The following is a 15,160-nucleotide window of genomic DNA, read 5'->3' on the forward strand; positions in this document are numbered from 1 at the left end:
CGAAATCCCACATACCTAAATGAGACTTTTACAAATGCCTCTAACTCCGTCATTGGCGTCATAGCTGCCTTCCCAAACATCCCTTCCACATAGGTCTCCCTAAAATATCGAAGTCTCTTCTAGCACCCTGCACCAAGGTGGTATCTCTAGATGGTACCAGCAACTGATTAAGGGATCAAGAAGTGGGGTGCTTTCCACACAGACCAAATGGGGAAAAGACCTTCCTAATATATTTACAGAAGATATTTGGAATGACATATTTCATTCCTGTGTTAAGATCTCCAAATGTGTAAACCATTCAGAAATGTACTACCAATTGGTTCATAGAGTGTATTTTACACTGGAGCGATTGCATAGGATTTGGCCTGATGTCTCTTGTAGCTGTTGGAGGAAGTGCGGGATGGTAGGAGATATCCTACATATCTTCTGGTTGTGTCCAGTGATACAGCCACTATGGCGGTAGGTGTTTCTTTTTATTTCCAATGTATTGGGTGTGATTATATTGGCTGACCGCCTCTTAGCACTCTTCCACTACTATCCCGGTGAGAAGTCTAGTTGTGATAAATACCTTCTGGGACATATTCTAATAGCCCCCTAAGGCCTCTATTGCCCAAATGTGGAAGTCTGCCATAATTCCTACTACATTGATGATTGAAAATAAGGTCCATCAATATTTTGTTTTTGAAAAGGAGGAATGTAAATATTCTTCATGGGCTAATTCTATTCACATGAAATGGCACAAGTGGATTTTGCATAAAGAGAGATCAGGCCAATCCTATATCTATAGTGCTCCTGTTGACCTGTCTGTGATGAGGTCTCCCAGGTTAAATGTGAATCCTACTCTTGCACAATTGACGACTTTTTTTATTGAATTAACATACTGTATCCTAACTCTGTTGATGTAATATTGTATACCTGATGTGTCCCCTTCCTCCCCTGTGTCTTTATTGTATTTTTTCATCCCCTCTTTTATTTTTATTTTTTTGTATTCTGATGTTTGTGCAAAACTTCAATAAAAATTTAATATTTAAAAAAAAAAATCCTCAGTAAAATTATTTTCAGAATCCATAAGCACCACTATGCCACCTTTATCTGTTGGCTTAATGGGCAGCCTATTATTTATCTTAGGATTCTGAAGAGCCACCTGATAACAGATGTCTGAAAACCAAAGTGAGTTGAGGATCAGTAAGTGTACACTTGCTGGCGTACATAGATGGAGATGTTCCAGTGTGGAGCTGCTGAGTTCACCTCCAGTGAATGGCTATCAGATATATTTAACTATCCCATTTACTTTTGTATGTTACTTTTATTATTTGCATCATCATAGATAATGGAAAATGTATTACACCCATTCCTCACATTAGCTGTATTTAGCAGAGCACATATCCGGAACTTCTGACGATTACCTTTAGTGCTGCTTAGCTCTCTCCACAGCAGAAGGACAGAACAAATCTAAGGCTGGGTACACATCATATATGCTTATAGACAAATGCGGGGGTGGGGGAGGTGATTGTTCCAGTTCCTATTAGAAGCCAATCCAGAACCTTTTCCTGATCAATATGTTACTTACTGTATATGAGATCAATATATGTGATACAGAAAGTACCTACAGCCCATACTATAGACCACTGTATTCAAAACTTGTTCTTCAGGTAACCCAAACAGTGCATGGTTTATAGATCTCCTTAGTATCACAGCTGACAGGTGGCAGAATACACTTTCCAAAAATATACCTAACTTTTACAAGTCTATGGTGGTGCCAGGAAAAAGTGTCAGCCATCAATGGGATACCTAACATATAAGGGATAGATAAAGAATTAATGTGTTTACCAATACAATAAAAACATTAAAAAGTATAAATGTGAGCAGGTACGGATTATGATTTATGGGGGCCCAGGGCAACAAACTTGTGAGGGGCCCCTCAGCATCCAAATCACTTGCCCACCACCATCCAAGCCTATCAGACACTGTACACTTACCATTTGTGCACTTGTACCTCTGAAATTATTTGTGCAAGCTGTGGACACCTCCCTCCCTCCCACAGCCTCGAAATCATTCAGCGCTGATTGTTCTGGACTGGAGGGGGGTCTTGCAGCAGGGTAACACTTTTCCCTTTCCAGATCTCCTGAAGTGCATGCACAAACCTTTGTCCTGACCCAGCAACAGCTTCCCAGGTACGCTGCACAGTAGGTTACTGTGCCAAGCGATGGCAGACACGCAGTGCATGTACAGTGACCTCTCCAGGTTCCTAGCTCCTCATCCCTCACCCCCATTTAAATTTTTAATTTTTGCCCTCTGCCTCTCCTTTGCCGCTGCTGCACATCGATTGGCATGTTTGATCCCTCCCAATACCAGCAGCAGTACCCAGTGATTGTCCCGGTCCTGAGTTGTCCAATAACTGGCTTTTTACGCCAGGAGAGTGGTACAAGTTGCATCCCCACGACCAATGGGAGCGATCTGGGGCGGTCTGTAAGCAGCTCTCTAGTATGTGTTCTGTGGGGGGCTGTGTGCTGGGAAGAGTGGGATGGGGAGGGCTGCAGAGAGGCTCCGTGTCTAGAGATTCAGAGTTGGGTGCCGATGCACGCAGAGAACAGATATTCATGGGCTGGGTTGGAGGAGCTGTGTGTGGGAGGGGTCCTTATGTGTGGGGGCCTCGGGATGACCACCCCGTCCTTAATCTGGCACTGAATGTGAGACACAAAATTAAGACAATGTAATACCCCTGTACTGTCATAACCTTAGACACAAGTGTGGTTCCAGTAAGCAATATTTTAGGTGAAAATTAAAAAGTTTCAATTATTGGAAAGGGTGGCCAAAAAGTGACAGCAGAATGAAGGAATGGCTGCAAATGGTCATGTCAAGCATCTGCACAGAGGGTTACCAGAAGTGGAAGTGCACACAACTGCCAGTAGATGCATTTAAGCAGAACCTGTATGCATGGAGGGCCCAGCCCAGTGATCAGACCATTGAAAGCACTGTATTTATGCTCTTTATTACGAGACAGTAACATTTCACTGCTCATTATACTGTATATCATGCCCCGGGATGGCAATACCATGATGAACAGAATCACTTGGGACAAGAAATATTAGAAAAGTGAAGGAAGCGGTACTAAATAAATGCTAATTTCCTCTTACGTTATAAAGGGCTATCATTCTTCATTATAAGCACAATCTACACAACTGCAACATAGTAATTAGGCGAATCTGCACATATATATCTGACTAGATTATGTATATTTGCTACAGCTAAGGCTAAAGATCAGGCTATAATGCTGTTTCTTACAAATCTGGGGAAACTAACATTCACAGGTTTCAGTCTAGAACAATTACATTAACAAGGCCAGTGGGCTTCCTTGTGCTGCACTGTTTTGATTGTAATTGGACGCCTGCAGGTAAATGCCTCTAGTTTTGTTAAGGAAAACTGACTGCTGCCAAGAAGAATCTCATGAAGGCTTTGTGAAAGGATAAGAAACAGATGTCCTTTTTTTTATCAAACAGTTACAAGACCAAAAAAAAGGCAAACAAAACAACACACTGTCCAGGCTGTGAGCTGTACTACATACATAGGTTAAGAGATTTCAAAGACGTCTTGACACAATGCGTGCCCCTGAGAACACATCTAGTGTAACCAAAAACACACAATCTGCCAATGTTCCAATGTAGATAAACACATTCTGATTTCTGTGATCCAGGTTCAAGTCTCATGGGCCTATTTATCGCTAGCTGCAGTTTTGTCTGTTCTCAGTGATGAGATGAATTAGGGGATGGGATCAATCTATCATTAACGTCATACCTGTCTAGCGCAATCTGATGAGAGGTTGTGAAAGTAAGAACATCTTGGTGCTGACCTGGTGTGTTTAATCCAGTTTTCTGATGATACTGTAGCCACACAGTAGGCTAGAACCGCTAACACCCTCATCAAATAAAATGGTTCAGATCACAGAACTGCCCACTGGGAATTACAGGGACTGCTCACCCAGCAGCCTCCATTGAGACTCCCTAGCCACTGGCGTTTCTATAATGGGTGCTGTGTGTGCGGTGCACACAGACCCCTGAGTCCAGAGGGGGCCCCCACCGCACACACTGCACCCATTTGTAAAATACTCACCCCTCCGAAGTCCAGCGCCAGCATCCGCTGCGCCGCTAGAACACAGTGAAAATGGCCCAGTGGCCATTTTCACAGCGTTCTGCGCATGCGCAGTAGAGAAATCTCAGGGAAAATGGCCACCGCTTTATTTTCCCGGAGATCTGCGAATGCGCAGTAGAGTCTGAGAACAAGAAAAGTGGCTGCGCTGTGTGTCAGCAGCTATATAAAATAGAGAGCACAACGTATAAAATGTAAAGAATTTATTCTCTTAATCAATATAGTTATAAAACATGTAGGTTAATAATACACCTATATCTGTCTCAGGTGATATAAAGGTTCAGCCGTGTGATAAAAATGGCTATCCAATATATTAAATCCTAATTGTGCAATAGGGAGGGAACAGGAGAATTTGTAGATGTAGTTCCAGATAAATATAAACGTATACTACCTCTCCGGCAAGGGCTGGTATAAACTTGGCCGGGCGTCCCCGGCTAGTGAGTCCTGCGTTGCCCGATGTTCTGCACAGAGGAGAGGAGTGTTGCGGTGCCCAGTGCCGAGCACCTCCCAATAGAAAGTGATGTATAATCGTCTCCTGTATTCCTAATCTCCAGCCGGCGATGAAGCAAGCTACTGAGATGCACAATGTGATTGCACAGCGGAGCGGAAAGGTGGGTAACCCAAAGCTGAGTACCTGCCGCCAAGAGGAAATGTGCGGTCGTCTCCTGTTCTCGTGATCGCTGGCTGGCGGTGATAGCAAACTGCTGTCGGAGAGTCAAAGGCGGTTTCTTGCCGCAGTCAGCCGGATGGAAGAGAAGCTGTGTGGATTGCACAGGATTAATTCACCTGGACCAGGTGTATGGAAGGTTTTAGGACCCCGCCTTCCATACACCTGGTCCAGGTGAATTAATCCGACCCGACACGCAGGGCGGACTAGCCCTGTGCTGGGCATTCCCACGCATGTCAGAGATTCTCATCGTAGATGTGCATTTTTTCGCACATCTACGATCAGGCCCAAAGTTCCTGCCAATCAGCTCCTAACTCCTATAGTCTGAGTTAGGGCCTTATTCATCTTCAGTTGCAGTTTTGGTAAAATAGTAAAACTACAACTGCTATCTCTTGCATGCTGGGAGCCGCCCAGCACAGGGCAACGCTTAGTCAACTCTCCGCAACATCGCGTCGCCACCCCAGACCGCCCTGCGAATGCTTCTGCCTGTCAATGAGATCGCATTTCACTGTGTGCACACATGCAGTACGGCTCTGAATAAGGCCCTTAGTACATAGGAGTCACATAGGGGCTGGTAAGTTATCTCCATCCACTTTATCTCTTTCCAAGGCTTAGTAAATAGACCCCTGTGTTTGAAAAATGACGGTTAGGAGCTGGTTGTGTTGTAACTTACAGTATCTCTCTCCACTTCATCTCTTTCCAAGGCTTAACCACTTAACTGACGATTTCCCCCCCAAAAAAACGCTCAGAAATTGACGTTTTTTATGAGTGAATTAGGTGAAGAAGATTAATTTAACCCTATCTAAAATGATTTTAGTTAAAATATAAAAAAATGAAAAAAACATTTGGATTTTTTTGTAAAAAAAATATTTCTTTACAAACATCGATCAGGAACATCGTGACCATCGGAACATCATTAACATCACGACCATCGCTACTTTAGTTTTTAGAAACCGGACAGCGGCTATTGTCTGCAGCCGCTGGGTGGGGGGATCCTGCCGTGCTGAACGAAACACTGGGGGCTAGGTGCTGGAAGGCAGAGGGACCGGAAGGTCCCTCTGATAGCAGCAGCGGGGGGAAGTTTCCCTTACCTGACTGTTTCCCACAGTTTATCTGACTGGTTGCATCATGTGTGACCACATCAGATAAAGCACTTGCAGGCAGGGGTGTCGGAATGGGGGGCAGGGGGCAGCATGCCCCCTCAAAACTTGACAGAGGCGCAGGCGCTGGGGGGGGTGAGTGTTTACCCGTGGATCACCGCGGAGACTCCAGTCCCACTTTGGGAACTCTGCCGCCGCTGCATTCTTCCCCATGTTCTGTGTCCTGTCCGGCTCTTCACACTGATGCATTACTGGGAGGAGGTGTGCCCACGCTGAGCCTGCTGAGACATCCCCGTCTCCTTCCAGTAATGCATCTGTGTGAAGAGCCGGCCAGGACACTGGTCATGGGGAAGAATGCAGCAGCGGCAGACTTTCCAAAGTGGGACTGGAGTCTCCGCCTCTCCATGGTGATCTGGCGGTAAGCGCTCCCCGCATGTGGGGGGGAGGGGGGGAGGTAGGGTAGGTGTAAGCGTTGGGGGAGCGCCAAAGGTTTTTATTTTCTCACGCACCCCCCCAACCAGATAACGTTGTGGCACCCCTGCTTGCAGGCATGTGGTCAAGTACAGAGTAGAGCAATGTCAGGCTGATTTCCTATTTTGTAACAACAAATCCCTTTAATCCGCAGTGTGTATGTTCAATATACAGGATCCCAGAGTTGCATGCGATGTCGGCGGGTTTAATGTGCTGCATATCAAACCTAGCGATATCACTAGTAATTTGGTTCTTATCGTGCAGTGTGTATGACATACTGGATGACAAACGATATGTCGGACCGATTTGGCGTCACCGTTTTGCCACTCACTAGAACAGAGAGGCATGAAGGTTGTCCTAGTGTGTACAGGAACAACGATAATCACATGAAACCAAACAATGCGATATATCGTTCAGTCGTATGCAAGACTGCAGTGTGTGTATGCTCAATCTCGCTTGTTCTGGGCTCCAGGGAAATCATCAGTAAAGTTAAAACCATTGCTGGTCGTTCCAGTGTGTACCCAGCTTTTGTAAATAGACCCCTAAGAAAACTGCAGCAGATCACTTTGTTAAAAAGAAAGGCAATGTATGAAATTTAGAAGCAGAAATGTAGATTCCTATAATTTTAATACTTGGGCGGTCCAGGAGGGACTGTTCCACAAGGAAAATTGCCCACTCCCCATCTTACAAAAAACACTTTTGCCCAATAATGGCTGAGGTAGAAAGGGAGAAGGGCTTCAATGATTTAAATCTCAGTGTTTCTGGGTGTTACTTTTTAATGTAATACATGGGATTGGCATATCTGGAAACTAAAATGGCACAAGAACTATATTGGTATCTTTGGAAGAATCATGGAGACACTAGGATTTTGTGCCTCTCTTTACAATGCAGGTGATCTGTGTAGCAGTGACAAGGAATGTTCACAAAAAGTAACATAGGCTGTATTCAAACCTACATCAAAATGGTGTAAGAGGCCCCATGAACATGAAGCAGACAATGGGGTATATGCAATTGCGGTCGAATTCCGGCTGGAATTCGACCGTTTTTTAATTCGACACAATTCAACAGTCAGACACCCTGCCGCTGGGACCCGAATTCGACATATTCAATAAAAAACGAATTCTACAGTCCCGCTGTCGAAAAACGGACCAATTGACGGATAGTGTGTGTCCTGGATTCGACTTTTTGGATGGCACAAAAGTGTTTAAAAAACCCAGAAAAAAATTCCGTGGGGTCCCCCCTCCTAAGCATAACCAGCCTCGGGCTCTTTGAGCCGGTCCTGGTTGTAAAAAGACGGGGGGAAAATGACAGGGGATGCCCCGTATTTTTACAACCAGCACCGGGCTCTGCGTCCGGTCCTGGTGCAAAAAATACGGGGGGGGGGGGGGAAGCGTAGGGGTCCCCCGTATTTTTAACACCAGCACCGGGTTCCACGGGTTCCACTAGTCAGAGAGATAATGCCACAGCCAGGGGACACTTTTATATTGGTCCCTGCGGCCCTGGCATTAAATCACTAACTAGTCACCCCTGGCCGGGGTACCCTGGAGGAGAGGGGACCCCTTAAATCAAGGGGTCCCCCCCCTCCAGCCACCCAAGGGCCAGGGGTGAAGCCCGAGGCTGTCCCCCCCATCCAAGGGCTGCGGATGGGGGTTGATAGCCTTGTGTCAAATAAAAGAATATTGTTTTTTGTAGCAGAACTACAAGTCCCAGCAAGCCTCCCCCGCAAGCTGGTACTTGGAGAACCACAAGTACCAGCATGCGGGGGGGAAACAGGCCCACTGGTACCTGTAGTTCTACTGCAAAAAAAAATACCCAAATAAAAACAGTACATGCACACCGTGAAAGTAAAACTTTATTACATACATGCATGCCGACACACACATACTTACCTATGTTCACACGCCGACTCTGTCCACTTCTCCATGTAGAATCCATGGTGTACCTGAAAATAAAATGATACTCACAAAAATCCTGTGTAGCATCTGTCCTCTTCTTTTTTGTAATCCACGTACTTGGCCTAAAAATAAAACGCTTAGGGCCTGGCAGGTCAAATCATGGCGTACTGCAAACTCTAATGGACGATGGGCTGGCTGAAATACTCCCTGCAGGCTGTCCGTGATTAGACAGCTCCTGGGTCTCATGATCAGTGTGTTGTGCATATGGAGGGGACTCAGTGCATTGCTTTGCCCAGGGACCTACACTACTGTTAAGACAGCCCTGGAGGAGGTGCGTGCTTTTGGCGCAGCGGTTCCATGCTCCTGCCTGCAGTGTACATTAGTGACTTGGAGCAGGGGGTATTGGAGGAGCGGTGTGACATACACTGATGGGGTGCACGGCAAAATACACTGGCGGGAGCCTCCCGGGGAACCGAGCCATACTGACTATTGCTCACAAGCCACGGCTATTACAAAAGAAGCCGCCAAGGGTGAGCAGGGATCTGTGTGTGCACTGGGCCCAAACTGAAAAACTGCTCACATGCTGGGGAATTTCTTTTAGAGGTTTGCTCATAATTAGAGAAGTGCAATAAATTTATTTTTGTGTGCTGTTTTAGTATATTTAGAAATTCATTACATTTTTGTTGTGGTCAATCTTTCTTTACATATAAGCAGATTATTTTGTAACAATGAGAAAAAGACTTGCTTGTAAATGCCTTGACCTTTGGCCAGATGCTACCACAGCCCCTTTTAATGGTGTCTCAGAAAAGTAAGATTTCTTGCATAGGAATAGATGATTGTACAGTCTAGTATTGAATACACTAACGGGGGGGAGTGGCAGCATACACTGAATGGTGGGGATGGGGGTGCACTACAACATACACTTATCCAGGAGGAAAGGAGGAGGTGTGCGGTAGCATAAACTGACTCGGGTGGGGGCGCAAAATCAGGAACAAAAATATAGTGCTATGGATTGTTGGAGGAAGGGGGGCCCTAAATCGTGGTGTTACTTAGAGCCCCATGAGGGCTAAATCCACCTCTGTTAGGCACCTTCCTTTTGGTTAATATAACAGTATCCACAGACTCATCAGTAGAGGGAGCTTCTGTAAGCCTGAAGAAGAAAGACTTTGGGGTCGAATTGCCGCAAATGTCGAAAAACGGGGCATTTTCGAAACAAAAAAAAAATCGACAATGCAATACAGTACTTTTCGACAAAAAAAACGTCCGTTTCAGATTCGACTTTTTGAAATTCGACAGTTGTCAAATTCGACATGTCTGCTATGGTAAAAATGCGGCTTTTCGACAAAAGTATATTCAATTGAAGAAAGTCGATTCGACAACAGTGCTTTTCGACAGTCATTTCGTCAATTTCAATCCGCCTCATTTTGGTGGCGGAATCTAATAAAATTTTTAAAAAACATGTTTTTTTGTGTGTTTTTTTTGTTGCTAATAGCATATCTATTTATATTAGAAGGGATTATCTACTTGGTTTGTCTATTAGGAGCCACAAGTATTATTTATATATTTTTTAAAAGAATATTTTTTTTTTTTTACTGACAAAAATAATATGAAGAGATCAGAGCATGTTTTTCAGTGGGAAGGGGTGGGAATGGGTTAAAAATCAAGAAAAAAAAATGCGTGGGGTCCCCCCTCCTAAGCATAACCAGCCTCGGGCTCTTTGAGCCGGTCCTTGTTGTAAAAATACGGGGGGGAAATTGACAGGGGATCCCCCGTATTTTTAAAACCAGCACCGGGCTCTGCGTCCAGTCCTGGTGCAAAAAATACGGGGGACAAAAATCGTAGGGGTCCCCCGTATTTTTAACACCAGCACCGGGCTCCACTAACTGGAGAGATAATGCCACAGCCGGGGGACACTTTTATACCGGTCCCTGCGGCCGTGGCATTAAATCCCCAACTAGTCACCCCTGGCCGGGGTGACTCCTGTCACAGAGGGTCCCTTCAGGGTCCCTACTTACTTACCCCCTGTCGGGATTCTCTCCTTCGGGATGCAACGGGCAGTCTTCTGACCACCGGCATCCTGACCACCGGTAAAGTGGATCACACCCTACTTCATATATGCGGCCCTCTAACCATGTAAAGAGACTATCATTACCTTTAAACTTATAAATAGACACATTACACTTAGAATAAGCCTCAATTGCCACTAAAAGTCCACACACCTCAAAATATAATACCTCTCAAATCCAGGGACACATTAACCCACCCACGGCTGGAACCCTAGGCTTTCAGGTATTTCAGGTCCTCTCTGGCACGTCAATCTTTCACCCCACTACAGCTGACGCTTGGGAAGCAGAGCTAATGCCATCATCTACACTTTCAGTATTAACACAGACACCGATACCCTGTTGAAATAAAGTCTGCTGATCACTTTTCTCACAGCATAATCGGTCTTCCTTTTTCTTTTCTCTTTTGAAATAGCGCTAGGACTCTATTAGGTTGCCCCCCCCCCCCCCCTCAACCCATTGTCTAAAAACAAACCTCAACTGACCACGAATGTGCTTTACTATGGCACAGAGGGGGTAATTCAGAACTGTTTGTGGCTGTGTGTTGTGGCTGTGTGTGCAGTGCCACTCCTAGATGGGCCAGGTGTTTGTGTCGGCCACTTGGGTCGCTTAGCTTAGTCACACAGCTACCTCTTTGCGCCTCTTTTTTTTCTTTGCATCATGTGCTGTTTGGGGACTATTTTTTTGAAGTGCCATCCTGCCTGACACTGCAGTGCCACTCCTAGATGGGCCAGGTGTTTGTGTCGGCCACTTGTGTCGCTTAGCTTAGTCACACAGCGACCTTGGTGTGCCTCTTTTTTTCTTTGCATCATGTGCTGTTTGGGGACTATTTTTTGGAAGTACCATCCTGTCTGATACTGCAGTGCCACTCCTAGATGGGCCAGGTGTTTGTGTCGGCCACTTGTGTCGCTTAGCTTAGCCATCCAGCGACCTCGGTGCAAATTTAGGACTAAAAATAATATTGTGAGGTGTTCAGAATAGACTGGAAATGAGTGGAAATTATGGTTATTGAGGTTAATAATACTATGGGATCAAAATGACCCCCAAATTATATAATTTAAGCTGTTTTTTAGGGTTTTTTGAAAAAAACACCCGAATCCAAAACACACCCGAATCCGACAAAAAATTTTCGGTGAGATTTTGCCAAAACGCGTCCGAATCCAAAACACGGCCGCGGAACCGAATCCAAAACCAAAACCCGAAAAATGTCCGGTGCACATTACTATTATTTACACTGTTTTGCAAATGCTCACCTTATTATGTATTCTGTACATTTTTCTAGCTGAACATAAACATATTGTTCCATTGCACACCTCAATACATATTACATTTTGCTAATTTCTTTTATATGTACTATTCTCCTGTCAACATTATAGTTCATAGATTTATGCCTTACTGGATTCAGACTGTACTCCTGGCTTCAAGTGGGCTGGGACACATAAAAACAAAATACCTAAAAAAATCCAAAACCTATGTATTGCATTGTCTGCTGTAGTATGGGGTTGGGTACGAAATCTCGGCAGTCAGAAATTGACAATAGAATCCATATGCATCCTGGTAAGTATTTTAACCCTAACCTTAACATTAATCCACCCCTCCCGCAGCCTAACCCTAACCTCTCCCACTCCTGCAGCCTAACCCTAACCCACTACTTGCCAGCAGAATCTGTTGGGATTCTGTCCATCAGGATTCTGCTGCCAGTCTTCTGACAGATGGTATACTGACCGCCGGGATTTTGAGTGCATCCAATAGCATGCCTCCTCATATCTTCTATAGCAAATTGCAAGTCTATAAAAGGCCTGCTACAAAATTTGAAGGTTCTCCTTCCATGACCCTAGTCAACCCTGGGGAGGTATGCCATCCACGACTCTGGTCAATCCCAGTTGATTTCTCCTCCATGTTCCTAGCAGACTCCAGTGGGATTCCCACCCCCCTTCATGGCTGTGGCTGACCCCAGTGGGCTTCCCACAGTGATCCTTGTCAAACACAGTGGACTGAGCCTAAACAACCATAGCTGACACTTGTAGGCTCGCAAGTAGGGCAAAGAATCATCCTAGCTAATCTCATAGAAAAAGGTGTTGTGAGACATGTTTAATGTGCCTTGCACTATATAATTGCAGCTGTTCACCGAATCCTGGTCCTTGTTTCGGGTTTCTTGTTTTACATTTTGACTTCTGTTTTGCTATAGTATGTGACCTGCAGTAGATCCTTTGCTTTCCTGCATGTCACCTTCTACCTGACATGCTTGAGTGTGTTCTTGTGTAATACCAAGTCATGGGAGCGCACAAGAACCTTAGTGCTGGCTTGAGATACAAGGAGGCTACTATATGCACATGAGTATGGTCTGGTGTGATCAGAAACTAGTCAGCAGTTTGGGTTTAAGGCTTTCCCCAAGTCTTCTCGCTCCAGCCCTTGATTATGGCCTTTTTTTTACTATCTTCTGGTTTACTTCTTTCATTTGTTTAACAGTTTAAAATATATGTTGGTAATAGAATTTTCTTGGATACATTCACAATCTGCACTAACATGAGATTCTGCTCCCTTTTTGTGGTTGAGCTTCAATCTTGACCCTACTAGCCCCTATTGGGGCATATTTATTAAACACATTTTTAGGGGGACACCTGCAAAAGATATCTGCTGCAGTTTCCTAATTTCCAATAGCAATAGCAGCTCCCATTGGTTTCTATGGGCACTGCTAAACTGTAAGATTACCAAGTTCCAGAATGTGAAGCATTCTGGACTAGGACCCGTTAGCTGATGCCATCTTCAAATAGCGTTAGCCATTGTAGCCAATAGGCTAAAGATCGCATAATTTACCGGGAGGGTTTTTTCTTTTTAATGTCTTCCTGGTAATAGCCACTGATGACTGCACATGTGCAGAAGATAGCTGGGGGTCTCGCAGCAAAGCAAAAAGTAAAGTGATCCTTGAGGCGATCACTATATTTTACTATACAGAACCTCCTGTGCCTGGAGGTGTTTCATAATACATCTCTGTGCACAGATTATCGGATTGGTGTGAATAGCGGCAATAAGAAATTCAAATGATTGGGTCTAGAACCCGATAATTTATAATTGGGCCCTATTGTCTCAGCATTGCACTCTACCACTAAACCAGTGCTTCTCAAATAAAGGCCTCAGAATACACTAACAGTGAATGTTTTCAATGTCTTCTCATAGCATCACAAGTGAAAAAATAAGAACCACCTATGGATCTTATAAAACGTGTCAGCCAGGAATGAATTCATGTGTTCTGCAGCTAAGAGATATGGAAAACATGTACTGTTAGTGTGCCCTGATGACTGGATCTGACAAGCAATGCTCTAAGCAGTATACTGTATCCTCTCTAACCTCTGTCTCACATCTGCACTTACTTCGTCAATCTCATATGTACTTGTTCTGTTTTTATGTATACTTTTATTTTGTATAATATGAGTGTTCCAGACTGTGTCCTTCTGTGGTGCCTAAAACAATGATGACAGACAAATCTCCTGCTAATCTTAACAAACTAGAATTTTCTACTAGCTAAAGGTGAGGAGATAGAGCAGAATGGGACCACAGCTAAATGGGGCATGACTGAAAATGAACAGGATGAGTCAAAGAGGGTGTCTTGATCCTTTTTGGTTTAGCATTTTAGAAGGTGTACTCTCACTGGATTATCTGCATACAGAACGCTGAGTCCAGACTTCTGTGATATTACATGTTCCCCCTGGCATACACTATTAGAAGGGGCAACAAGAGAGAAACACAGAAGAGCTGATTCAGATGTAAACTGAATGTAGCAATAGCTGGCTCATCAATTACTAACAGGTCCAGTATGCACTGAAGACCTATTACAGTTTAATGTGGTTCCTCAAGGTCTTACCTTGGTTAAAAATGAAATAATTAAGTAATACATTAAAATTGCTGCTGATATGAGAGCAGTGCTTGTGATATACATATGTCATGGCGGGGGATTTCCTTTAATGCCTTAAAAGTAAATATGAACAAACAATATATGCTGTGTATACATCAGTCGCTTCCAATAGAAACACATGGGGAACAATACAAATAGTTTTTAATGTACTATATAAAAGAAAGAGAAGTCAACCAGAATACACACAGTCCTGCAGTTTAATGAAATACCCTGTGACCCCCAAAAGACCTTGCCACCCATACACATATTACAGAGGGAAGATATTGCCAGTTACTGCTAGCCTTACAATACCATAGTCTGCACAGTTGCTGAACATCCAACATTTTGTTATTGTCTCATTATTGAAAAATAAAGGCTGCTCTTTACTTCTCTGCTTGAAATTGCACCTTCTTTTTAAGGCAATAAAAAAGATTACGGTTCCAAAGGTAATTCAAGTGATCCAAACTCCAGCTGAAGCAAAGAATGAATGACTAGCCAAGATTTCTATATGAAACTAGAGATTGCATGTCAGCTCTGTATTGCAAGGATGTAATGACCTAAAACTCTGAGCGATTAGAGCAAGTACCGCTTTGGAGTACACATTTCAACTTCTGTCCTTTTACTACGGTCTCAAGGAGAGATACAATATATATATATATATATATATATATATATAAAGATGGATAGATGGATAGATACCCTCTGACAGATGATTTTTCAAACTTTGGTGACGTAACGTATTAGAAAATTTGGATAAGGAAATAAATTAACATAAATGGATGAATAAGCAGGAAAGTGAGTTGCTTATATTGGTAATCTGAAAATATATAATAATGCATGAGACAAAACTAATCGATGTGGGCTGCTATATTGTTTTATACTCTCAATTTATCCACATTTACTGTACTTTATGTAAAATGGGCATA

The 15,160-nt window shown here is 43.9% G+C and overlaps 1 protein-coding gene across 2 annotated transcripts in view; it reads right to left on the reverse strand.

The window, feature by feature from the left end:
- The window catches only part of SNX29 (sorting nexin 29), a 1,242,095-nt gene that overhangs the window by 76,066 nt on the left and 1,150,869 nt on the right, over positions 1-15,160 (reverse strand). The gene's annotated exons all lie outside the window — the stretch shown is intronic.

Source organism: Pseudophryne corroboree, chromosome 7 (assembly GCF_028390025.1).
Source record: "Pseudophryne corroboree isolate aPseCor3 chromosome 7, aPseCor3.hap2, whole genome shotgun sequence".
NCBI lineage: Eukaryota > Metazoa > Chordata > Amphibia > Anura > Myobatrachidae > Pseudophryne > Pseudophryne corroboree.